At 48.3% G+C, this 26661-nt stretch overlaps 2 pseudogenes; both read left to right on the forward strand.

The window, feature by feature from the left end:
• The first annotated feature begins 16863 nt into the window (after positions 1 to 16863).
• Positions 16864 to 20606, forward strand: LOC144144855 (uncharacterized; annotated as a pseudogene).
• A 319-nt stretch (positions 20607 to 20925) lies between these two features.
• On the forward strand, positions 20926 to 21966 carry LOC144145613 (uncharacterized; annotated as a pseudogene).
• Positions 21967 to 26661: the final 4695 nt, after the last annotated feature.

Here is a 26661-nt window from a genome sequence, read left to right on the forward strand (position 1 = left end):
ACCCGCTTCCGACGCAGTTTTGTCAGTCAAACGAATGCAGCAGAAAGGTACGAGAGGATGAAAGAACGTGTCCAGCAGAGGAATGAGACCACCACGGCGTACTTTCATGCTAAGGTACGACTGGGCACCTAGGCACGTCTCAACTTTCAGGAGACCCGCGAGCAGGTCCTGTTAGGCTTGAGATCAAGCAAATTGTGTTTCATGTTGATAGGTCGCACACATGGTGATGAACACGACCTACTCCATGACATCGAGGAGTATGAGCGTGTGGATAGGCAAAGACAAGAACGCCTTGAAGTTGCAAAGGCAAGCAAAAAGGAGGAGTTCGTGCAAGGTCAGGATCCGAGACAAACATACCGAAAAAAATCAACTGGGCCCCGACTAAGGACACAAGACCGCCGCTCAAAAACGACAAAGGTGAGCTGAAGTGCTACAACTGTAACAACTACGGCCACATTGCCAGAGACTGCGCCGAACCAAGGCTTGAGCTCAAATGCCTGCGGTGCAGAAAATCTGGGCACACACAACGCCACTGCAAGGAACAGACCATCCTGAAAACGGCCCACGACAGCATCATGGCTGGACACTTGGGTGTGGAGAAAACGAAGGACCGGATACCGGAAGACTTTTTCTGGCCGGGTATCACAGCAGACAAGAAGAGGTTCGTCGCTTCGGCGCAAAGAAACCCCGGGACTGGGATCGCTACCTAGCTCCACTGCTCTTCGCGTACAGAGAAGCGCCGCAAGCAAATTCTCTCCCTTCGAGCTACTGTACGGCCGCCACATCTGAGGTCCCCTGTCCATCCTTAAGGAGATATGGAGTAACGAAAGTCTGGATGAGGAGACCAAAACTACATATCAACATGTTCTCGACCTTCGTAACAGGCTGGAAGAAACCTGTCGCGTAGCGCACGAAGAACTCGAGAAGGCAGGAGCCCGTTGTGCGAAGCTGTACAACCGAGACACGAGGAATCGACGATTCCAGACCGGAGACAAAGTCTTAGTCCTGCTCCCGACAGAACACAACAAGCTCCTTCTCCACCGGAAAGGACCATTCGAGGTGAAAGAAAGAAAAGGGGAAGCTGACTACGTCATCGAGACACCCAGTGGGCCCAAAATCTTTCACGCCAACCTGTTGAAGAAGTACGAAGAAAGGAAACCCAACCCCGAAAAGACGGTGTGCAACGCGATATGCGGCGTATCCGAACCGAGTGAAGAGAGCAACATACCGGTTCCGGACTTTGTTAAGACGGAAGGCATCGCTGACCTCAAACTTTCGCCACACCTTACAACAACGCAAAAGGCCCAAATCGAGGCAGAACTGAAGCAACATTCCAAGATTTTCTTGAATGTTCCGGGAAAAACTAATTTGGTTGAATGTCACCTGGAGCTCACCACCGACACCCCGGTTCATGTGAAACAATACCCACTGCCGTTCGCTACGGTGGAGAACATGGAGAAGGAAGTACAGGACATGAAGGCCCTGGAAATTGTAGAAAAATCGGTGTCCCCGTATAACTCCCAGGTGCTGCTAGTGAAAAAGCCCGACCACACCAATCGGTTTGTCATAGACTACCGAAAACTCAACATACTAGTCGCCTCTTCAGAACCAATGCCCCGAGCCGATGCCGTATTTGCGGCCGCAGGCGGCAAAAAGTACTTTTCCAAATTAGACTTTGTAAAGGGGTACTGGCAAATTCCTCTTTCGGAGGAGTCCAAACCCAAAACTGCCTTTTCCACAACGTCGGGACTTTATCAGCTCCGCTACATCCCATTCGGAATCAAAACCGCTCCCGCCGTCTTCGCCAAGCTGATGCGACAAATCGTCAATGGTGTCCCCAGTGTTAATTATTACTACGACGACGTGTTAATTGCCAGCAGCACGTGGGAAGAGCACATTGCATCACTCCGAGAACTTTTCAGCAGAATTGAAGCGGTTGGGCTGACCGTACGCCCAAGCAAGTGTGGGTTCGGGGCAACAGAGATCGACTTCCTCGGACATCGAATCGGACAAGGAAACTAGCACCGCTGGAAAAGAACCTGGAAAAGATCCAGACAGCGCCGGCACCGAAAACAAGACGACTAGTTCGCGCATTCCTCGGCCTAACAGGCTATTATCGTGAATTTATTCCAAACTATGCCGAAATCAGCGCACCGCTAACCGAACTCACCAAAAAAGGGGAAAACAACATCGTCAAGTGGAGTACCGCTCAAGAAGAAGCCTTCAAAGAGCTCAAACGGCGCATCTCTAGCCCTCCTATACTTAGACTCCCGGACTTCACAAAGACATTCGTGCTCCGCACTGACGCCTCTCAAACCAGCCTCGGCGCCGTGCTCATGCAGCGCTGCGAGGGCACGCTTCAGCCTATAGCATACGCGAGCAGGAAACTTGTGCCCCGAGAGGTCTCTTATAGCTCTATTGAAAGAGAATGTCTTGCCCTGGTTTGGGGAGTCCAAAAGTTCAACGCGTACTTGTACGGGTGGCCGTTCATCGTGCAAACCGATCACCAGCCGCTCCGTTACATTCAGCAAGCTAAACAGCTGAAAAGTAGAGTCCTGAAGTTCAACTAAACAGTTCAGTAGAGTTCAACTGAACAGTTGAACATATTAAAGGGAGCGAGAATGAGGGAGCAGACTACCTAAGCAGAGTGTAAACCCATGTATACCTGTAATTCTGTACTGCGAGTAGAATTTTTAGGTTTAACTTCACAAGGCCGGGCGTGACCTTTGCATTCGTGGCTTCTATATTGTACCAAACATGAAGTTTGTAATTATGTGTATTACTGGTTGTACAGTACATTTGTTGTGTATGATTGGCGTTAACTAGTTGTGGCATTCGTGAACTTTTCATGCGGTTGCTTCTTATTGTTTGTGAAGAGCATATTAGTTATGGTTCTTATGAATTTCATTGTACCAGCCATTGTAGGGATTTATGGGTACTAAATCAATTTGTACATAGGCTGCATATTTAGGAGAAATCGGTGCCAAACCCATGTGATGTACGGAAACTATGTACACGTCATTATGTGTTATCCAGAACAATTAGTCTGTACTTGATTTTGTATTAGTACGCACTGTTTTGCTCGCTAAGTGTGAACAACGCGTACGTAAGACTTTGTAAGTTTTGGGAATGTTATTGTATAATATTCTGAAACTGGGGGCTGTGTCACAAACTCGAGCGTACAACGTCCAAAAGTACCGTATAGATTTTTCATATTATGGTACAGCGCCTAATTCGTGTTACAGTCGTCCTATTCATTCAGTTCGGTTCTATTCGCACCGAGAAAACACTGAAACTCTCTCGAACGAAGCGGCGGTAACGCGGCCACTCGCCGGCTCGCCGGCAAGAAAATACCAAAATAAAAGCTCTGCCGCTTAGCTTTCACCGAAACTTCCGAGTTCTTTCGAGGGGGCGAGCGTGGCTTTGCCAGTGCTAAGGCGCACCAATGATTCCAGAAGGGAGTTGTGCGCTCGACAGCGGCTGGCGCGTTGTGCCCTCTCTCTCCGCGCCGGTGCAGTTATAAAAAGAGAATCCACGCCGAAGCAAGTCAGCTATGTTTGGACGTCGTGATGTGACAACGGCTTCTGCCAGTTTGTGCACCACACCATCGGCGAACCACACCCTGGAGGACGCCAACGTACTCCCGGGCTTCGAATCACCGTGATCGTCTCACACGACCTGGCCTACGACGAAGCCACGCTTCACAGGTAACCGAATCGCCTCCGACAGCGGTGCATCGTCCACCCCGGTCAGTGAATGTTGTGGGACTCTGTCTCTCATATGTGTCAAACTGTTCATTTTCTTTTTAGTTAACTGCTCTATTTCATAATATCTATATCTATTTGTTAACGCTCCCGATTGTATAATTGTTTGCCTAATTTGGAACTGTTTCTCGCATTTGTACTCCTTCTAAGCTACCTCTCGTTTACGTTATATGTCCTCGTGCTTGTACAGTGTTTTGCCTGTCCAAACATAAGTCTTTCTTTTGTTGTTCGTCCAAGGCTCTGACTCATTCTTACCGCTCTGGTCGGCGAAAGCCGCACATCAGACGGCCACCCCCTTCGTCACCTGTGCCCTGTAGATTCGGTTGGGTTGTTTGCTCGCTTGAGTCGACTCCCCACACCTTCTAGCAGCCCACCTGAGTAAGGAAATGGTGACAGAGGTCAAACACCCGAAAGGTAACGGCATGCTCTCATGAAACAGAATTTACAGAAATGTTCACTGACATGGGGATGGGCAGTGTCACTTTGTCATGTTTGTCGTGCAATGTCTGGTACATCTATGTTGTTTTCACATTTATCATGAAGAAATTACTGTACACCGTACTCAGTGACTGCGAATAACTGCTAACAGAGCCAGAAATGTTTGTTTGGAAATACGTGGCTGCGTGGCTTTAATGCTCAAGTGGGCTTGAAAGATGGGGCCACGATTTTAAAGGTTTACTCCTGTGAATGGCGTTCGTGTGCATGTTTGTGGTTGTGTGACTACTTGGAGTGGCTTCCAGATTTGGTCCAGCTGATTATGCAGGAAATAAATAAATGAAACAAAACACATTCTTTCTTCTGCTTCAATTTTTCCCGTAGCACACATTATTCCTGCTGACTAATGCTCGCGGTGTACCGATCTCAAGCTGTTCACAATTGGCAGTGGCAGCCCTGAGTGTCGGAGTTTTACTGCTGGTTCTGGAATTGTGTGTGCAAATCCTAGCCATAGCCACAAAATTGTACATTTCTGCGAAATTTTGAAGCACTTTAGCGATGATGGGGTGCCACATCGCCGCCAAATGAAAATTGGTGAATTGGACGGGCAGGACCATCACTGGTCAACCCACACGTGTTGGGATTGGGAACAAGTAAGAGCAAAGTGAGGCCAACATCAAATTCACAGCCATGAATACCAGTCAGCTATTTTTTAATGTAAAGCCAGCCATGCTCCCACAACATTGATGTAGGTGACAAAGAAAGGAGGCTGTTGCAGCCAATTGGAATGTTGATGAGGAGTTAGCGGCTATACGCAGCCAACGCGAATTCTGTTGCCTGGTTTGGAAGCCAATTGCAATTTTGCTGACAGGCCCAGTTGCGGGGTTCTGGAGACTGCTTTTTTCGGCAAGTGAGCCAAGAAGTGTGCGAGTGATCACACGTTAAAAATGAAAAGGGGGTGGCTTCACCACCAATCGGAGAACGGCTCGACATATTGGCGTTTGGAAAAGTTAGCTAATGCAATGTACTGTACGATGTCAGTGACCACATCACCGGCAAAATGTTTAGTGACCAATTGTTTTTAAAGTTTACGACCAGCGCTAACTGTGCAGGTGTTTAGACAGCGTTACGTTTTTCAGCCATCCAAGTGCTGACACACCTTTATGCTGTAAATAGGCAACTCAGCCAGTGCAGTACAACTGCTATCCTCAGGTATGAAACCTGCGAGACACGCCCGAGTAGCGAGTAGTGTAGCGAGACACGCCCGAAAGCCTGCATGATGTTCATCAAAGATATTGGAATAGGACGGAGTGGGGATTGAGCGCAGGATTCATGGGTTCTGCAGCGCAAGCTTCCCCTATACGCTTTCCGAGCTGCAGGTCACCGAAACTTCTTGGGGCCTGCCTAACTCAGCGCGATCCAAATATGATTTCACTTCGCGCCGCAGCGTGCGCGTGCTGCCCTAACGGTATAGCGAGCCTGTGCTATGTAAGCACGCTACACGTGCCCGTTGTGCTGCCCAGTTTTTGGCTAAAGAAGAGTTTAAATATCAGTGCCTGCCCTCAAAACTGCAGCGCTGACAAAATTGACGGCATTTCTGGGCGGTTCAGAGTTCGACGGTACCGTCCACGCTATAATATAGTAAGTCGGTCCGAGTTCTCCAGTGAAAGTGTGAAGGCTTTTTGCTTAGAATCAAATGTAACGTAGAGAAGGAGACGTCAATATGCCTGCATGATTGGTGATTGCAGTTCAGCACACTCAACCAAAGAGCTCATGCGAAGAAACGATCTCTAGCAAATGCGTATGCGTCACGCTGAAACCAAAACTAGTTTACTGGGAACTACTTTGGCGCAGTAACCTAAAGCAGTTTCCCCCTTCCCGCGTAGCTTTGTCTCCATTGCCACAGAAAGTTGTCCCCGAGTATAGCGAGCTTTGTAATTGCGCCTAGTCGGTGCATACACGACCACCCGCACTCGGCGCGAACACAAGTAAAAATCTACGGCTAGCATTTGGTCGTCCAAACCAAAGGTAAAAAAGGCCCTATTGTGCAAACTATCCCACCAAAAGACGACCCCCACATCCCATGCGAGTCACTCAAACTTAAAAAGGCCTGTACTGAAAACTTCTCTCGAAACAATGAGATGTCACGAGGAGTTGTACTCCTGTAAGAAAAGAATGCCAAAATTTGGTGCTCTAGCTTAGTGCCTGATTTCCTTTTGCTTGTCTGGCCTTCAAAATTCCTGAACATTCAGTGAGAAAATGCACCAGCATTAAAGAGACACTGAAGTGAATTTGTCAAGCTCCCGTTTTTTGCTTGCACTGCGTAGACTGGCTCAAATTAACGCACTTTTCGATTGTTTATCCGGTTGACAAGTCGGCCATTATTTTATGAAGCTCGAAAGAAGAAAAACTACCACACACGGTCTGCGGCGGCCGCACCAACTAAACGCTGGGACGACGGGAGGAGGTGCACCGTGATTAGACGATGCCCGCGATTAGCATTCAAACAAGTTTCGGTTTCGATTCTGTAAAACATGCTTGACATCCGACGTTATCTGATGGGCATTCTCGATATCTCAGTAATTGTCATACCATGCCATGTTGTCGGCTGTAAAATGCCTAAGATAAGCCTCCCAGGACGGCTTGGAATCGTAGCAATCACTAGCCGAGGCCTACGCAGTGGATGAACGCCCTCCGCGTCCCCGCAGATGCTCAAATGCCATGCGCTTTTGTTCCATATTTGGAGCTTGCCTCACTCCTGCCTGTATAGTAAAAAGCATGTTCGCACCAGGCCACGATGGAAGAATACTTAGGTGAAAGGACGGCGCGCTCTCTGCACTCTGACGAGAGGAACAAACAGCGTTCTAGTAACTCGGCACGACGAGAAAGGGCGTGCGAGGTTGTGGACCAACCTTCGCCGCCTGTTCGCCGCCAATTAGCACTAGTTCTCGCACGCCTGCCAGCGCGCGTTTTAGCTGCCGACTCCTTCGCGGAGAAGTGCATTAATATTTGCTTTGTTTGTGTGCATTATGATCAGCCCAAAGCTTTATGCCGTTGCACGATGGTGAAGTGCTTTGTGCTTATCTGCAACAGCGGCTACAAGTCGTGTGACACGAAGTATTCGCTCTTCAAACCTCCGAATGATGAAGCGGGACTGGAAGCGTGGAGGCGGGCGATACCGCGCAAAGACAGAGTGCTCCAGAAGAATGACCGTGTGCGTGAGCGACATTTTGCACCACATTTCATTCTCAGGACTTGGAGTGCTGAAGTTGACCGCCGGGTGCTCATGTCGGGTACGAGAAGGGCGGGTCTCGCGAAAGGTGCGGTGCCGACTATTTTCGAAGGGGCGCCGAAATACTTGTCGAAGAAAGTAAAGAGCCCTCGGAAGCCGGTACGGCGACAGTCTCGTGCTGTTGCTCCCCGCTGTACTGTTTCAAAGTCTAGGAGCTCCTGCGAAGTTGAATCGGTGCGTTCTGGCGGTGCTGACGGAGCACCAACGACTGATCGCGCTGCAACAAGCGTTGTCGACGGCTGCGGCTGTGAAGTGGAGAATATGGTCGCAGACGCAAGCAAGACCGTTCGAGATTTTATTCAACTCTGCTCCTAGCATGTGCCTTCCTGGACCATCGTGGGCAGCTCACCGAATCGATGTCGAGGGAATCGAGGACGTTCTATTCAATGACGCTTGCATTCGGTACAGTGGTGCGTCCAGTGCCGTGTTTACGAAGACGACACTGCATGTAAAACGCAACATGTCTGTTCAAGCATGTTTTGGGTAAGCCAGTTGAATGCAGCACTGTTGGAATCAATTCATTTGCCAGTTCAGTTTCCGAAGTAGACGCAATGTTAACTGCTGTTGATAACGCGAGTGTTTGTTGTGGAAAGCCTAGTTTGGAAAGTTTTCCTACTGTGCTTCCGGAGTGTGCCTCTGTCAATTGCCAAGGAAAATGGAGGCACAATAAGTGCCCATTAGTGACAACTGGAGGTGGTATATGTAGGCCATGCAGCGGTCTCTCAGACACTCTTAGGATCCATGCTGAGCGACAAGCTATGAGGATTAAACAGAAGCGCCCTTTGAAACGCATACGATTGCCACCACTCCGCAGAATTACATTGCCTGCGCAGCATGAAAGACTCGATGCCTTGCGCTTTTCCAGAGCTGCGCTGCAACGCTCGCGAGCGAGGCTTTTGAAGCGCAACAAGCTTTTGACGAAACAGCTTGAGGAGAGCAAGAAGGAAATGATGAAAATACAAGATGAAGATGTCGCAGAGAAGTTGCAAGCTCTTGATATGCCACCAGCTCAGCTACTTCTTCTAAAGGAATGTATTTCTGCTGCCAAGTGCACGGCAAAAACAAACAGAAGATACACAGACGATTGGCTTCTACTGTGCCTTCTTCTAAATATACGAAGCCCTGCTACATATTCCTTCTTGCGAGGCAATAACATATTACCCCTTCCTTGTGTATCCACAATTAGGAAGTACATTAGTATGGTTGGCCTCAAACATGGATTTGATGTAAATTTTTTTAAAGCTTTTAAGGTGAAAGTCTCCAAGAAAACGTCTTTCCAAAAGAGGGGAATGCTCATTTTTGACGAGATACATGTCAGAAAAGAGATGACTGTCTGCTCTCAAACGATGACCTATGCTGGCCTTGTTGATAACGGAGAGCAGGGTGTTCAAAGCAATGAGCTTGCTGATCATGGTCTCGTATTTGCCTTTTCTCCTTTTGGCGAGAGCTACTTACAGCCAGTAGCTGTTTTTGCTTCGAAAGGACCAACAAAAAGCACTCTTCTTGCACAGCTACTCCTCCAGTGCATTGTGCACTCAGAGCGTGCTGGCTTTTTTGTTGATGGAATAGTGTGCGATGGTGCTTCAACCAACCGGGCTATGTGGAAACAGCTCGGGATCAGTGGTGCATTGGGGAATGTTGCTAATGCATTTGAGCATCCACTTGACGTGTCTAGAAAAGTGTATGTCCTGTCAGATGTTCCTCATCTCTTTGTGTGAACGACTACTTGTGTGAACGACTGCTTTGTAATTCATTGAGTCAAATGAATCGCTTTCTATTGAATGTTTTGAGTGTTTTGATGGACAATGCACGGTCAAATAAATAATTGCAGCCTTGTGCTTATCTTCAGACATAGAAAACAAGTTCTAGTGGAGATGTTTTGTCCAAGACTGTGCATATTTCCTTGGTGGTTATGCAAAACAGCTGGAGCATCATTTGACATGTGGTCACTAAACTGCTTGACGCCATACTCGCAAGTAAGTTCACTAGGTGGACATAGTGAAGATAAGGGCGGTGGAAACACCTTGTTAAAATGGACGGAGCCTCGTTGATGCTTTCGATTGTTTTCATTAGGACGGACACGAAAACTATAAAGCATTTTCGGTGATTCGTCGCCACACCACATGTTACGTAAATTAAACCGAAGCGCTTACTGTAGCTACGAACTATCACGCTCAGAATTTTGAAGGTCGCAAGCGATCAGTAATTTAGTCGCCTGAAATGTGTCAGGTTATCAGGAGTCTGCCGTGCCCTGGCGACCTCTAGCCACGCAACTAGTGACAGCAACGCAGCAATAAAAAGTTGTCAGTAAACATGGGTCCCTCAATATTTTTATTGTGGCTTGTACGTGCGGTTGTTTAACACAGCTTGAACAAGTGATGGAACACGCGGTTATTTCACCTGTACCTGCATTCTTCAAACGGGACGTACAGAAGCCATTAGGGAACGTATCTATCATGCACGTAGGACGGCCGACAAAAGATATTGGAAAATATCAGCACAAGAGCCAGCGCGGAAACTCGTTCACCCGCCCTCCGCGCTCAGGCGCGACACCGGAGCAGCCGCAGCGCTGAGGGCCACAGTTCGGCGCGCCACCGGCGGCACTTTTGAAAGCAGAGCGTTGCTGTGGCAGGGCTGGCGGCGTCGTTCGCTCACCTAAGTATTCTTCCATCGTGGTCGTGCCGAACTGCAACAGTGGCTACGCATCCTGCAAAGAAAAGGTAATTACCTTTAAAGTTCCCAGTGACCCAGTGCCATTGGAAGTGTGGGCTCGTGCTATTCCCAGGAAACATCGGAAGCTTACATCTCATGACTATGTTTGCGAAAAGCACTTCTCGGTGAGCGACATAGAGAGGCGGCGGTATTACGGCGAACTTGGTGCCGAAGTCCTTCTAGACAAACCTAAACGGCCTGTCCTGCCACCAGACGCTGTGCCGTCAATATTTCCGAACTGTCCCAACTACTTGTCTTCTGTTCGCAAAAAGAGAAAGACAACTCGACCCGTCGTGACGTGCGCGAAGCATTCCAAGACGGAGACCTCGGCTGTTCAAGATGCCAACATGCACGCTACTGGAGACGGTGAGGACAATGAGGCGGTGTGTCCTGTCACCTCCCACATTGTTCATGAGCCCGTGGTCGGCAGCGCTAGCACCAGTGCTTTGAACTGTGAGGAAACAAGCAGCGGCATCTGCGGTGTTGCAACGAATGACAGACTCTGCGCCGTTACTTCTGGTGTCGCTGACGTGCATCCACAAATCGAGACTCCGAAACTGAAGTCACCTGAGATGTGCTTGTTAGATAAGTTAGCAGGTGAACAAGAAATCGTCATGCCCAGCGTTGCTTGGAGCCGACAAGACATCGTAGAAGGAGCAGTCAGCATCTGCTTTGTAGAGATGAAGAAGCTATCACCAACGATCCCGTTGTTTGTAAACAAAAGTCTCCAATTCACTGTTTGCAAAGGGCGCATAAATGTGACGGAGTACGTCCTACAGCGCGAGGTCAACAGCATGGTAGTGAACGTTCCCACAGGTACCCAGCATGCTATTGACGTTACGCAAATGCTCGAGACTTTCCACAAGAAACCTGTATGTCAGGGTGGTCCTGCACATGAAAAATTTCCTGGGATAACACTCGAATGCGGCTCCATCGATGCGAATGGATTTTGGCGGCATAGAAGATGTTCCATTCTCCTTGATGGCCTAGAAGATCAATGCAGTGCGTGTAAGACGTTGTCCAACACATTACCGGTCCACAAAATTCGAAAGGAAAAGTGCAAGCGTGGCCTCCGCGATCGGCTGCCGGCAGCGCACCGTTGCTCCGGCCGTCCCATTCGGCGCGGAAGCAAGGGGAGCGGTGCAATTTTGCTACCACAATTACCCTATTCTAACGCGCCCCCGATTCTAACGCGCACCCGATTTTCCTGGCAAAAAAACGAAAAAACTTGCACCTCTGATTGTAACGCGCACGGAACTTTGTGAGCAAGAAAAACGAATGCGAGAGAAACGGGCGATTTATTTCCCGAAGTAATCTCACTCATCTCACTCCTCGTCGCTCTCTGCTTCACCACAACATCTCACCCTCGGTGCTGTCAAGCGAGTTCGCGATGCCACACTTCTGAACGAACGTTCAACCATGGTCGCTGGGATCGTGGCCCATGCCTCGCACGCCCATCCCGCGAGCCAGAGGCCCACACTTCAGCCGACCGCTAGTTTTGAACACGTGAGAGCCGCTGCTGCCATTGCTGTTATCAAGCGCGCAAGTGGAACGATTTGACGAGTTATGTGAACGCCGATAGAAAAGCTTAGGAGCTAATGCTTCCTGCGTCAGAAAAATCGTTGCTAAAAGCTTTGGCGCCATCTTGAGATGGCGATGGCGATGGGTGGGACGAAATTTCCGCTGTTTCGGCAGCTTCGGTTTCGTATCCGATTCTAACGCGCATGCAAATTTTTTGACAAATTTTTCCAGAAAAAAAGTGCGCGTTAGAATCGGGTAAGTACGGTAACTCTGACACACGCCGCGAGGCGGTGCTCTTAGCCTCAGGTTGAAGCGAGGCTCATCTGACCGACACTGCCTGCGATTTCAGGTGTTCGTCAGTCTTTGTTGTCGAGTTCTCACTGCAGACAAACCTTGAGTATGCGCTCGATGTGTTTTCACTCGTTCCTGCAAGCAGTACAAAGTTAAGGTACGTACGTTTTTTTAAAAGGCACATGTTCGTTTTGCATGCAGCCAGTTTGGTTACGTGTACGTCGAATGAGGCAGTCCAAACTATCGATCAGTGTCAATAACGTCTGTCATCTGCCGCACATTCGAACGCGTTGTGAACGAGCAACTCCTCGACTTCCTGGAGCACACCAGCTACTTGTCCAACGCCCAGCACGGGTTCCGCCGCAACCGTAGCTGCAAGACTGCCTCGGCGACGCTGACTCACTTCATAAGCGACCAGCTCGACAACCGTAAAGAAACTCGTACAGCTCGACCTGAGCAACGCCTTCGACACCCTCCACATTGCTCTCCTGATACAAAAAATGTCCAGTGCTGGTGTCCGAGGCACCCTCCTGAATTGGACTTCAAAGTTTTCTCTCCAACCGGCACCAACGAGTTGTATAGGGACCGGGCGGCCGTTGTGTGGCACCACCGTCGCTTCAGCGAACAGCGCCGCCCGTGGCGAACCGCTCGTCAGTGGAATGCCGGTGGCGGTCAACGCAGCGTAGTCGTGCATGACTTTCTGTCGTTCTGCTGCGGTGCGGCTTGCAAAGCGTAGATAACCACAAGGACTTTTTTCAGATCGGTAAATCTTGAGCGTGGACGCGACCTTTACGAGGCATGCCATGTGTGTTATTTGCGCCCATACTCAGTAATTACAAATAGCAGACGACACTCAATGCGCCAAGCTGGAAGTCAAGCTGGAACTGAAAGTCCGTTCCTTCGCGCAATTTTTTCATCCTTGCATGCAGTTTGGCGTATCGAGGAGTATATTGCAGCTAAATGCTCCCACAAAGCCGGTGTGTACCACCGATCCAGGAATGCTTCGGCGCTGGTCTTTGGCAGTTGATGACGAAATGGCGTCGTGCACAAACGAAAGACGAAGTTGGGGGTGCCTTCTAAGATTTACATCAAAACAGAAATTGTTACAAATGACGCTTCCGTAACTTCATTAACTACGGCAGAAATGTGTTTAATTTCACAGAAATGCTCTTACTGCAGTCATCGGGAATCGTTTACAGAATAAATACCGCATGATAATAGAACACTATTGCTTGTTGTAGAAAAGCATTGCCTTACAAGAATGGCAATGGTTGCTGGCTAATTGGTTAATGGTTTTTGAAAAACAAATTCCTGCGTGGCTGAAGGACGCGAGACAGGAGGGTGCCGAAAACCTGTACTCAGTTTCACAACTGAATGCTGCTGGCAGTTCACAAGCTGCCACCTGCGCTTGAAAAAGCATGCACTCCTCTGTCAACGACGATGATGTTTTATAGCAAAGCTTCCTCGTGTGGGTTTCCTTGATTGACTTCTGGATTTAAACTTTGACTAGTTGAGCTTTGAATTTGACCAGCACGCAGTTTGGTCTTTTGATCGCAGCGTCTTTGACTGTGGCCATTACCCATTCGATTTCGCACGAAGAAAGCTTCGCGTTCAACCATCGTAATCGTTAGACGGAGGGCTGGATGATTTTGCTGTTTGATTTTGCACTTTCATGCCCCTCATCTTCACATACAAATTGCTCCCAGTGTGTCGGAAATGTGTCTGTGCTGGAGGACTAGGGCTGATGCACCCATATTTGAGGCAACTAATCGCGCGCTTTTCGTCTCTTCTCAAGGCATTACACATTTTCTCAGGTACTCTATAAAAAATACTTAAGCATTTAAAAAGACAGGCTGACGTTAACAATGCCACATTTTATAACAGTGCCGCATTTTTTAAACCGTTTACCACGCAGGTGGTAAAATGGGAAGGGGAGGAGGGATGGTTTGTAGCTTGAGCTGTTGGGTGGTTGAATAACTTTGGCTCTTGATAAAATGACCACTACAAACATGGGAGTGCCACTTCGCCTCTCAGGCTCCCATGCTGTAACTGCGTCGCTCACCAAAAGCGTAGGCGCAAAGCTCACGGTTACAGAAAAGAAGTGTAAACTGCCACGACGTTTCCACGGCCACGCGGCAATAGATCTCGTTTGCAGGTGCCTTTCTCTTGAAAGCAGACGTATCGAGGTATCTCAGCGTTAAGGCTGGCGTGGAAACCGTAGTCATTGAAACCAGAGAAGAAATGAATACTAATATTAACAGTTTTATTCCTACTGAGATCGCGCGCAGCCATGCGCAGAGCGCTGCAAAAAGCGCTCATGTCAATGCAGCCCATTCCCAAACTTAGAAGCGTCAAATACATTTACGTTGCCGCTAGTGCATTTAAGAAGAAATTAATGCTGATAATAGTAGTTTCATTCGTACTCAGATCGGGTGGAGCGAAGCGTAGATCGCTGCAAAAAGCATCATGTCATTTTAGCCGATACCCAACTTTAGAAGCGCCCGACAAGTTTACGTACCCGTTACTGCATCTAAGAACCCAAAACATATGTCTAGACTTCGTTTCACCGCACATATCCGCTCACAACACCACCAAAACATGCAAAGCACCGACGCAAACGCAACAAAAACACCGGGAGGCTGTGTAGTCCACTGCACCGGCTCATTCCACTAACGAGGGGAGCGCCGAGTGGTGGCGCCACCCGTCCAGCTGCCCGGTCCCTATACCGCGGTGCGCACTCGGCCGACATGCCAGTGCCATCAGGTGTGCCACAAGGATCGGTCCTGGGCCCCACGTTGTTTCTGATCTACGTAAATGACATGCCCAGGAACGAAAATTTCCTGCTCGCCCAATACGCAGACGACACATCTATTCTTGCGCCCCTCGTTTCGCCCTCCACCTGCCACGGCCTTCAGGCTTACCTCGACGAAATCGCCTGCTGGGCCAGCACCAACTACCTCCGGCTCAGCCCCGCCAAAAGTTGCACGATGCGATTTAGCAGCGCCCGCACAGTGCAAAAGCCGTCGTACACCCTGCATGGCAAGGCTGTTACGGTGACCGACTGCGTGACCATCCTGGGAGTGCAGTACGTCCGGACATTAGACTTCCATGCCCATGTGGCCAGCGTCGTCGCAAAGTCGCGCCGGACCGTGGGCTTTGTCACCCGTGTGACCAAGCAGTGTGACCCGCACGCTTTCCGGCTACTGTACACGTCACTTGCATTGCCCCTGCTTGAGTACTGTAGCGCGGTGTGGTCACCACCACAGCAGCACCTCGTGGCGCGAATAGAGAGTGTACAGAGGAGGGCATCTCACACATTAGTCTCTCGTTCCACAGGTCCTGCAGCCCGTCTACACTACGAGGAGAGGCTCGTGGTTGCTAAGTGGCGTCAATTGGCCTACCGCCGGAACATTGGCCGTGTTCGCCTCCTGTGCCGCGTCTTTGATGGCTCTCTGTCTGGAACTTTCCTGTCTTCGCAGGTGCGCGTGAGCAACCGCACTGGCCAACCCCAACCGATGCGTGCACGAACTGCCAGGCATAGCACGTCCCTCGTTCCCGCTGCTGTACGAGGGTTTCTCTCACTGCCGGCAAGCCAGCGCAAGCCTCTGCCCCGCGGCAGAGAGGAATCCCTAGAGCTGTGTCGCTCGTACGCACGCCTCCTTCTCACAAGTGCCCCCTAGTCTCCTCCACGCCCCGCCATGTACTATAAGTCTATATTATTCTCTGTGTGTCCTTGCGTGTTCTCTTCCTGCGTTTCGTGTATGTCCCTACAATCTCTCTGCTGTCACTTTTTGTCTCTGTTGTCGTCTTCTTTTCGTTTGTTTGTTTTTCTTTCCAATCCTTGTCTATTTATTCAACGCGTTTTACGCTCCCTCTACCCACTCAGTGGCGGGCTAGCAGGCGCACCTGCGTAAGGGTCTCTACCTTTCTGCCTAGCCGTGCACGCCACTGGGTGGGCACACTGACTTTGCAAATAAAATTATTATTATTATTATTATTATTATTATTATTATTAAACTCCTTTCGCATTTCGTGCAGATTGAATGCCAGTGTGCTGAATTCTTTTGTCACTTTTACGGCCTTTTCGTGAGCTATCACGGCGCTTCACCTTTTTATGCCTTGCAGGCTGTTTGAAAAGTACTTGGCCACAGTGCGCGCGTTGTTTCATGGCGCGTGTGCATTCGCGTGCGCACGCATGCATGTTACGTGTGTGTGTGCGGGTTCCTGCGCGTGTGTGGCGTGCGGGTGTGTGCATGCGTATGTGGGCGGGTTCGCGGCGCGCACGTGTGTGCGTGCGTGTGTGTGTGTGCCTGCATTTCTGAGTGTGCTCGCGCCGCGTGTTAATGTGTGTAGGTTCGCACGTGCTTGTGTGCGTATGTGGGTGGGTTCGTGGCGCGTGTTAATGCGTGTGTGTAGGTTCCCACGTGCGTGTGTGCGCGTGCGTATGTGGGTGGGTTCGCGGCACGTGTTCATGTGTGTGTGTGTAGGTGTGCGCGTGCGTGCGTGCATATGTGGGTGGGTTGCCGGCGCGTGTTAATGAGTGTGTGTGTAGGTTCGTACGTGCGCGTGCATGTGTGAATGTGTGTGCGCGTGCCCGCGCGTATCTGTGAGACAGAGAGAGAGAGCTGCGTAGTACCGATAAGCGCTCGAGTTTTGTTTATAGGCAGGTGATTGCAATAGTCGAGAGCTCTAAGCTAGTCTTCCGCGTGAACGAAGCGATCGCGTGTACAAAGCGCCAATTTTTTCTTGAGTCTTGGTTTACTATGATGTAGATGTTCCAGGTGTGCTTAGTGGTCTTACGTAGCTACCGCAATATCGCTGCCTCATTATTTGCTGTGAGTGAAAATTACAAGTTTTTCTGGCGTGCATTACACACTGCTATGCGCTCTGCTTCTGTATTTTTTTTCAGAAGAATGTATTGCAGCGCGCCTTTCTGCAAGTCGGACAGGAAAAGAAAGCTTGGAATAAGTTTTCATGAATTTCCTGTGAACGATGACCGCCGACAAGCGTGGCTGAAGGCGATATCAAGAAAAGATTTTGTCCCAAATGACAAATCATCGAGCAGTGTCGTCTGCAGCCTTCATTTTGCGGATTCAGACTACACTTTGGGGTCCACAAAGCTTCGCCGCCTCAAACGGGATGCTGTTCCGAGCGTACTTTCGGGATACCCAACCTACATGCACCCACAAAAGCCACCAAAAAGGCGTAAATTAGAGCGAAAGGTACAGGACTTCCCTTCAGACAAAGAAAAGGCATCAAGTTTATCAAGTTGCCATGCCAAAATGACTGGTTCAGCCTGTGACAGTGGAACCACCACAGGCCATTCGTCAAATTCTGATTGCTCGTTGCCATCAGTCCATGAAGGAAACACAGAGGCAAGTTTTCAAGGTGCAGGCCATGATGGAGGCCATCTGCCACAGTCTTCTGTAAGCCATGTGTCAATATTTAGCCCCAAGGCAGATCAGTTGGCTACAGGTGCGAAAACAAGTGCACAAGAGGCAGTTGGTGAACTGCAGCGGCCTACTAACTCAGTTGAATGTTCAGCGCAAACTTGTGATGACCTCCTTCCACACAAGCAGTCAGATGTAAGGGCAATCAACAAAATAAGGGTGCAGTTGTTTAGAAAAGCAGATACTGTAAGGAGACTGCAGCGAGAAAACAGCCGCCTAAAAAAAGAAGCTCAGTGGTTATGAGAACAACACCGTCCACTTGGCAATCAGAAAATGCTTGGAGAAGGTTGGCACGGCCCAGTTCTGCCTAGAAGATTGCTTAGTGGAGCAGATCACCAATGCAACGAGGCAACGACCCGCGTGGTCCCCAGACTTTGTACGGGAATGTGTACTATTGTTAGAGCCCCTAGCTTTCCGCGATTCCGCAATTCCGCAAAAAATCGCGGAATTAAAGTGTTTTCGCGGAATTTCAAAACAACCGTTAAAAGTGTGGCGCTACGTCCCCAAAACGATATATTCGGTGAAATATGGCGGAAAAGTAATAGCAAAATGGTTTCTATTGTCTGCAACATTTTTACTGTTGCAAATTTAAATTTGCATCTGCGTATTCCTACCTTATCAAATGATAAAAGTGGCTAGGTGACGCAGCCTCCACCCGAATCAAGGGGCTTAGCCATAGCCACAGAAAGAGAACATTGCACACGACAAGGCCGATCACATTGCAAACAAATGAAGGGTGCAATGAGAAAAGTGGCTAGCAAGACGCTAGTATACTTGGAGAACTGTGACACTTGGAAGTTCTTCAAGAGTGTGAGGTGCTTGGATACCCAGCAAGTCGGGTGTCTCTCAAAGAAGAGATCAGAGCTTGGGGCCGTTCCTGGATTTATAGCCCTAGCTGCTGAATGGCAAGTGTACCTGAAGTCTGCCCAAGACCTCAAGTCTAGTGACAGGGATTTGGCACAATTTCTTTCTAAACAAGAAAAGCCAGGTGAATATTTTGATGTCCTGGCTTTCTGGGCTGGGATGGAACACCTGACTCCAACACTTTCTTCCATTGCCCTTAAATACCTGTCGGTCATTCAGTCGCTATGGTGACATCGTGCCTCACAAGCGCCATTCTCTTGGTGAAGAAAGCACAAAGCATCACCAGATGCTCAGCCACAACAGCTTCCTTCAGTTGTAAATAAAATCTAGCACGTTAGGAGTCTGCAGTGTCTAATAAATGAACCGTTACATATACCTTATGCTGTTTCAATGTTGTCGCGGAATTTTGCAGATTCCCCTATCTAGAATCGCAGAATTTGAAATGTTCCACCGCAAAAAGTAAGGGGCTCTAACTATTATACTACTTGTCCCCCAAGGCGTACCATTACATACGCAACCGAGGCTTGCTTAAACTGCCTTCGAAAAACACCCTTCTTCGGTATGTCGGAAAGTCGAACGGTGAAAGTGGGGTCACGCCTCTAATGAAGGAACATTTAAAGCAAGAGGTGGGGAACCTGAAAGAGCAAGCCCGGCTTTGCTCAATTATTGTAGATGAGATGGCCATAAGCTCCAAATACATTTACGATCGCAAAATGGATTGCTTTTTCGGGCAGCAAACTGCAAAAGAAAACAGTGCAGCAACAGAGAACATCAGCAACATCATGCTTGCCAACAAGGTGCTATGTTTTGTTGCTACAGGATTGTCCACAGCATACAAGATACCTTGTGGCTTCTTCTTCACGACCCGTCTAAGTGGCAAGCTTTTGTACCAGCTTACAAAAGAGGTAATCTTTGAAGTCGAAAAGTGTGGTCTATGTGTCATCCGGATTGTCACAGATAATCACAAAATTAATGTTACGATGATGCGTCACCTGGGGAACGGCTCACTCAAGCCTGTTGTCACTCATCCATGTGACCCAGAAAGAAGCTTATTTGTATCCTTCGACCAGTGCCATATTATAAAAAATGTGCGAAGCCTTCTGCTTGAGGGGGAGATGACAGACGGAAGCCAACCAATAACGGGACAGTTTGTCAAGCAGCTGTATGACCTACAAAAGAACGAGGTTGTCAAGCCAGTTCGCTTCCTCCCGCAGAAGCACGTAGAACCAACGAACTTTGAGAAGATGCACGTCGGCAGAGCGGTGCAGCTGTTTTCAGACTATGTCACCTCGGCACTTTCTTTTTTGAAGGAATACCCGAGTCGCCACCCTCAGGCAGAGAAGTTCAGGAATGCAGAGGCGACAATATTGTTCATGAAGATGATGCAAAAGTGGTTCGCCATCCACAATGTGGCCAACCGAACTGCGCATGTGCACATGAGACAGCCTGACCAGATGCACTTCTTTTGCGCGACTGACCAACGCCTGCAGTGGCTGGAAAAGGACTTCCCAGACTACCTCGAGGCTCTCAACAATGCCTGTAAAAATAGTGGGAAGAAGTTTCTAAGTGCAGAGACCTACGAAGCTATTTTGCTGACGAGCAAATCTACGGGTTTGTGTGTAAAGTTCCTTCTCGAGAGTGGTTTCTTTTATATTTTGACGAGGAACCTCTCAAGCGACCCTGTGGAGCTCCTCTTCAGTTCTCTACGGCAAATGGCCGGTGGCAATGACTGCCTGGATGCAAGAGCCGTGACGTTTAGCCTGGAGAGGATCTCGAGGACTGGCAACCTCTGCCCATCCCAGTCTTCAAACGTCGAGAACGGGCAAGCTGTCTTGAGGTAGGTACACGTGATCTGCACTTCATGCTTTAAGGCAAGTGCTCATGGTTGGGCAGGTTGCCTTTGCTTCATAACAGGACCCCTATAATTTTTCATGGCCTCACACATCTCAGATAGAGCGCGTTGTGTGTAGCTACTACTGTTGTAGCCTGCCTACTGATGGAGATTGTAAAGTTTGGGACACGTGAGCACCCAATGTCATCTGCTCATATAAACAAAGTTTTAAGAGCATAGAGGGCTGCTGCTCACAAGTGGTTGCGTCTATTTTACGTGTGTTGAAGACCTAATGCTTGCTTGCCTGACTGCTGTTCTTTTGCAGCCAGCAGCCTTTTCTCTAATACATATTTTGCACTTCTTTTTTCAGTTGCACTGCACCTCAAGATTTTGTGATGGAAATCGACCGGCTGTTTACGCCACTGAAGGTGCTGCCTCGTAAGTAGATGAGTAGAGGCTCATTAGAGTATTATTAAATGTAAGATAAAGCAATAATCCACAATCTTCATTTGCTTTATCTGAAGGCTATAAAGAGTATTATTAAATGTAAGATAAAACAATAATCCACAATCTTCATTTGCTTTATCTGAAGGCTATATATAAAGGCTGATTGTTAGCAATGCACCAAAATTTAAGTTGATGAGGGCTGGGTGGAAACACACTTAGTGCTGCATTTGCATTACACACAAGATCTGTCTTTTTGGGCTGTTTAAAGTTTGCTCTGTTTAGAGTGCTCTGTTTACTTTACTCTCAAACACAATTTTTATGCTCTCACTGAATGCTTTTTATTCCGGTGTTTCTTGTCATAATGGGTATTTTCTTTTTCGGTGCAGCGGCCACCGTCAACCATAGTGAATGCTATACTCGGTTACAACTCAAGAACGGCACCACCTCATGTAGGGTATCACTCCGCCAAAGCACCGGACCCATGACGATCAGTGCACGCGCGTTTTGGAAGAGGTTTGCTATGAATGCGTGATACCGTCTGCCTTGTCTCACGCAGTTTGTTTGTCGTCACTGGAGTCGTTGATAAGCATATTAAACCCAAAAAATCACGGGAACGGCTCACGCCATGTTCAAAATATTCCCAGTAACGCCCTACTTGCGCCGCGCGGAGAAACATCCGGCTACGGTGATAAGGCACAGCGGCAACTTCCGGTGCCGTTCTTAAGTTGTCACCGAGTATAGCATTGCTTACATAGCCGGGTTTGAGGCAAGATCAGTCGAGGAGCGGAGAACCTGTACCTTCTGCCCTTCCCTCCATCAATCAGGTGAATCATGTTCTCTGCTAATGGTCAAGGGGTGGCCTAACTTTCCCAAAGCCTGAATTTGTCATGGCACTTGTGACCACTAAGAAGGCTGTTGACATTGCCCTGCCGCACATAAAAAAGAGCAATGGGCGTCAGCAACTGGGCGGACTGATTTTGCCTCACCTTGAACAGTGCCCCCTTTTTGTATGCCCAGCAAGAGATGAGCATGGTGCGAGCACACTGTCAGTGGTCTTCGACAAGTTTATTAAGCCACTCTTGTCCAATGTCGGCGCGGCTGTGACAGACAGGGCAGCTTACCGGAAAAAGCTTGCATGTAAGCCACTGTACCGGAAAGTGCGCCGTGTGTAAAATTTTGCAACGCATAAAAAACATGGTGCATACTATGTCCCTCTGTTTTTGGGTTGTTTCTGTAAATGAAGTCTCATGTATAAACTTGTGTGCAAGTCACTACTTTGCAATGTGCTCCGTGTACAGAATTGCGCAATGCAGAAAAACATGCGGCAAACCGTCCTTTTTTTTTCTTGCTGTAAATAAAGTATAACGTATCCTGAAATGATTTTGTTAGTCCTCTTGCCCAGATGTAGCTTCGGTGCATTAGCCTCCAATGTTTTTGGCAACCGCAGGAAAAATGTTCTGCTGAGTTCAAGGACGCGGGTTCGATTCGCGGCCGCTTTTCTGCTGGAGGCAAAAGCGAAAGCGCCCGTGTGTTCAAGATTTCGGCACTCGTTAAAAATCCCCAGGCGTATGGGCGTCGGCGGGAGGGGGGAGGGGGTGCAAAAAAGGCACTTGCTCCCCCCCTCACCCAAACCATTCTAACACTTTACCCCATGCCCTCTCCTTCTTCCTTCGCGCAACAATAGATTTGCCCCCTCAAGGTAAAATCCTGCCGACGCCCATAACCACGTGGTCACAATTAATCCGGAGCCCTCTACTACGGCGCGCCTCATCGCCTATGTAGCACCAACGCGTTAAACCTCATAATCAATAAAAAATTGACCCAGTTCGAGCCAGGCAACTTCAACGATAAGCATTGCAGGAAGTTTGTCTTACCCAACACTGGATTGAAACAACGCTTTGTAAGACACCTATACGCCGTGAAAGATTACACTTCACTTAACAATTTTTCTCTTGAATGAATGCAAACAAAAAAAGTGATATCGTTGGTACACACACAAAAAAATCAATGCACTGCGCTTTCTTTGTATCACGCGCTCTTTCACGTACTAAAATAACAAATACAAGTTTTCGAGAAATAAAACAAGACGCCTTATCTTTTTAAATATGCGTGACCACAAAAATAAAAATTACTGATGTGCAATTAATTCACTTCCGCTTCACAGCTGCCCTAGTCCACGTCAAAAAATTAAACGGCTAATAATTAATGGTACCTGTAACTACTTCTATCTACTGCATTGATGAGCGGTTCTAATTTTCTATTATACGTCTCACACAGGCTGCGAAGGCCGAGTTTTCCTCCTGTGCGCCCGCCCGCGCCACGGAAAGCGACCTTAGGCTACGCGCGCCGCAGTGCAGCGAAAAACGTGGCCACGCCCCCTTTTCAACTTACGCTCTCTCCGGGCAATTGGGATGGCCGGAGCAACGGCGCGCCGCCGGCAGCCGATCGCGGAGGCCACGGTGCAAGAAGCAGACACAAGTACGACTTTCCTTGAGTCCAGCAAAAAAAATTGAGATTGAAGCCTTGCGAAGGCAGTATACTGCCTGCTACCGCTCGAAGAAACGACTTTTGGAGAGGAAGAAAGCACTCGAAGCTGACTTAGTCAAATGCAAGGAGCAGCTGAAGGAAGTGAACGAGAACAGCTTGGACGAGTTCATGCAAAAGGCATGCTTTCCAGAGACGCACAGTATGCTCCTGAAGGAATGTGTAAAAGCTGCTAAAACTGTGTCGAAACAAGGAATGTGTTACAATCAAGACTGGCTGTTACTGTGCCTACTTCTACACATCTGGACGTCCTCCGGCTACAGATTTCTGCGTGACAATAACATTTTGCCTCTGCCTTGCGTGAAAACAATCAGAAAGTATCTCGCCATGGTTGGAATGCAATGTGGTTTTGATGCTGATTACTTCGAAGCATTAAAAACCAAGCTGGAATCGAAAAGTGACTTCGAGAGACATGGCATGCTTCTGTTTGACGAAACCCTGGTGAGGGAGCGGAAGAGAGTCAACTCCGAAACGCTAACCTACACGGATCTCCTGGACTACGGTGAGAAAGATCAGCAATGCTTCAAGCTGGCAAATCATGCGCTAGTCTTTATGTTTTGCCATTTGGGGACAGTTATGCGCAACCGATTGGTGTATTTGCATTGAAGGGAGCAACTAAAGCCACAGTACTAAGCCAGTTGGTTCTTCAAGCAATTGTCATGCTCGAAAACGCTGGCGCACAAGTTGATGGCATTGTCTGTGACGGAGCGGCAAGCAACTAATAGAAAAATGTGGACGCACCTGGGCGTCAGCGGCAAACTCAATGAGGCGAAGAATTTTTTCGAGCACCCCTTAAGTGGGGAGCGCAAGGTATTCGTCTTTTCTAATGTGCCGCATCTATTCAAGTGCATCAGGAACAGGCTAGCGCCTTCTCAAGGTTAGTGGCCAGTGGGTGAAGTGGTCTTTGTACACGGCTGTGTATAAGGAAGACTGCAAGAACACGGGGGGCTTAAAAGTTTGCCCAAAGATTACGGAACACCACATTTACCCGTCGAAAATGGAGCTCATGCGCGTAAAACTGGCAACGCAAGTCTTCAGCCAGTCAATGCCTTCGGGTCTCAAATTCTACACTGACCAAAAAGTTATAAATTCCCGTGATGCCAAGGGAACAATAGCTTTCACGGAAAGGATGAGCGACCTTTTTGATGCTATGAACCGACGGCATCCAGGTGAAGGAGTGCGAAACAGCAGCCCTGACCTCACTGTAATCAAAGACTCCGTGCAGTGGCTTGACGACTGGGAACGGGAACTTCAGTCGGGCGCCATTATGAAAGAAAGTTTTCTCACTCAAACCACTGCGGAAGGCCTTCGTGTCACGATGATTTCAACTCTCGAGCTAACAGAGTATCTGTTAAGCAAGTGCAATTTCAAGTACGTCCTGACGGCGAAATTCAATCAGGACCCCCCCTTTGAGAGATTCTTTGGAAAGGCAAGACAAGCAGCGTGACAACGACCATCCCGACATGCACACATTCCCGCAGTTGTACCGCATGCTTTCCGTCTACAGCCTGCTAAAACCACCCAAATTCTTGGGAAATTGTGAAGTGATTGAAGAAAAGTCAGCCCTTGACCTCCCAGAATTCCGGAAAATCTTTCAGTAAGCTGGTACTGACCCTTCATGTCTCGCACAGCTGAAGGCAAAGCTATACTTGGTTACAACTCAAGAACGGCACCACCTCATGTAGTGTATCACTCCGCCAAAGCGCCGGACCTGTGACGTCAGTGCGCGCGCGTTTTGAAAGGGGTTTGCTATGAATGCGTGATATCGTCTGCCTTGTCTCACGCAGTTTGTTTGTCTTCACTGGAGTCGTATAACAGGGTTCGTACAGGCATCAAAAGCAAAAATTCAAGGGTTTTCAACCAGAAAACACAAGGTTCCCATCTTACGTTTTATCTGGGATTATTTATAACTTTTCCAACACAATGCAAAAGTTTTTTACTGCACAATACCTAAACACATTAGTGCACATTTAGATAAGTTCTAACGGGTTCGTAAATGCTCCCCAAGCTTTATTTTTTATTTCATGGCTGATATTTAGAGGTTTTTATTTTTCCTTTGTTTGCTGAGGCTGTTTGATTTCAAAACTTAGTTAATGTTACCTGCATCTCCTGCTTTGCCAGCAAGAGTATGAGCTGAAATTAAATCCGCAAGTGTTGCTGCAAGGCAGGATGAACAATGTACACGTGCACCGTTTGCACGTAAAAACAAACGCAGATGGAGCGTATGAGGCACAGCAAACATGCAAGGAACGAACGTCCACAGACTAGATGAAAGATGCAAGATAGGGAACAGAAGCTGGCTTTCAGTGGATTGTATCGTGACATGGATTGGATTGACAAGTGCCTGCTCCCAATGTCGCCTTGTATTAATGAAAATCCACCAAGCTTGTAATTTCACGCAATACACTGAAACTTGATTGTTACAATGTTTCTTTACATTTATACCTAAAATCTACGACAAACACTTTAAATTCTTGTGAAAAGACAGGGCCATTATTCTCTTTGGAAAATACAAGGGTTTTCAAGGACCACTTAAAAATTCCAGGACTTTCCAGGCCTTGAAATTGACACTTCTAAATTCAAGGGTTTTCAAGGACCTGTGCGAACCCTGTATAAGCATATTAAGTCCAAAAAATCACGGGAACGGCTCACACCATGTTCAAAATATTCCCAGTAACGCCCTACTTGCGCTGCGCGGAGAAACATACAGCTGCGGTGATAAGGCACAGCGGCAACTTCCGGTGCCGTTCTTAAGTTGTCACCTAGTATAGATGGGCTTATCGAAACAGGAGACTGGGATGGCACTGTCGAGGATAACGAAACCACTGCCGAAGTCGCCGAAGCGGTTCTGTATCATATCACAGGGTTCCTCTCAGGGAGGATGAAAACGATGCTGCCCTGTGAACTCTGCAGGCAGTCACTTTCTTCCGTGGCACCAAAATTACCCCAAGCATCCCTAACACTACACAAATCAAGAGGGGGTTTGACTCATCCCAAAACACGGCTGTACGACCTGATTCGTTGTGCGGAAGACTTCTTCTCTAAGAACATGGATGACTACGACGTCTTCTGGGGAACCGCTGACCACGTCCTGAAAAATTTCGATCTAACGTTTCCGTGCCGTGAGCACAAAAATGACGCGGTAGCAAAAATCCTTCACTACTATGTGGGAATGCGCATGAGGCAGCACTGCGCAAGTGAAGCACGAAACGAAGAAATCATCCCAGCAGAAGAAGAGGATGTCTAGGCTAGCAAATGACGGATGGTTGTGCTGGAAAATGTGGCTTTGCGAAGTTTTGCAAGCATGGTTCCTTTTCTTGTTTCTTTTGTGTTGCTTACTATTGCACCATGGAACAAGAACAAGACATAAATTTTTCTCGTTCAGCCTCCTGTATAGACTTCATCCGTGCATAAAAAAACAATTGCAAGTTCAGCACTTCATTGCGTCTTTTTGGGCTGCGCGTGTTCATTATCCTTTCAGTTGGTGCTTGAATTCCTGGCATGAAACAC

The sequence above is a fragment of the Haemaphysalis longicornis genome, unplaced genomic scaffold (genome assembly GCF_048455015.1).
Source record: "Haemaphysalis longicornis isolate Haplotype H1 unplaced genomic scaffold, Haemaphysalis longicornis Haplotype H1 scaffold_7, whole genome shotgun sequence".
In the NCBI taxonomy this organism is placed as follows: domain Eukaryota; kingdom Metazoa; phylum Arthropoda; class Arachnida; order Ixodida; family Ixodidae; genus Haemaphysalis; species Haemaphysalis longicornis.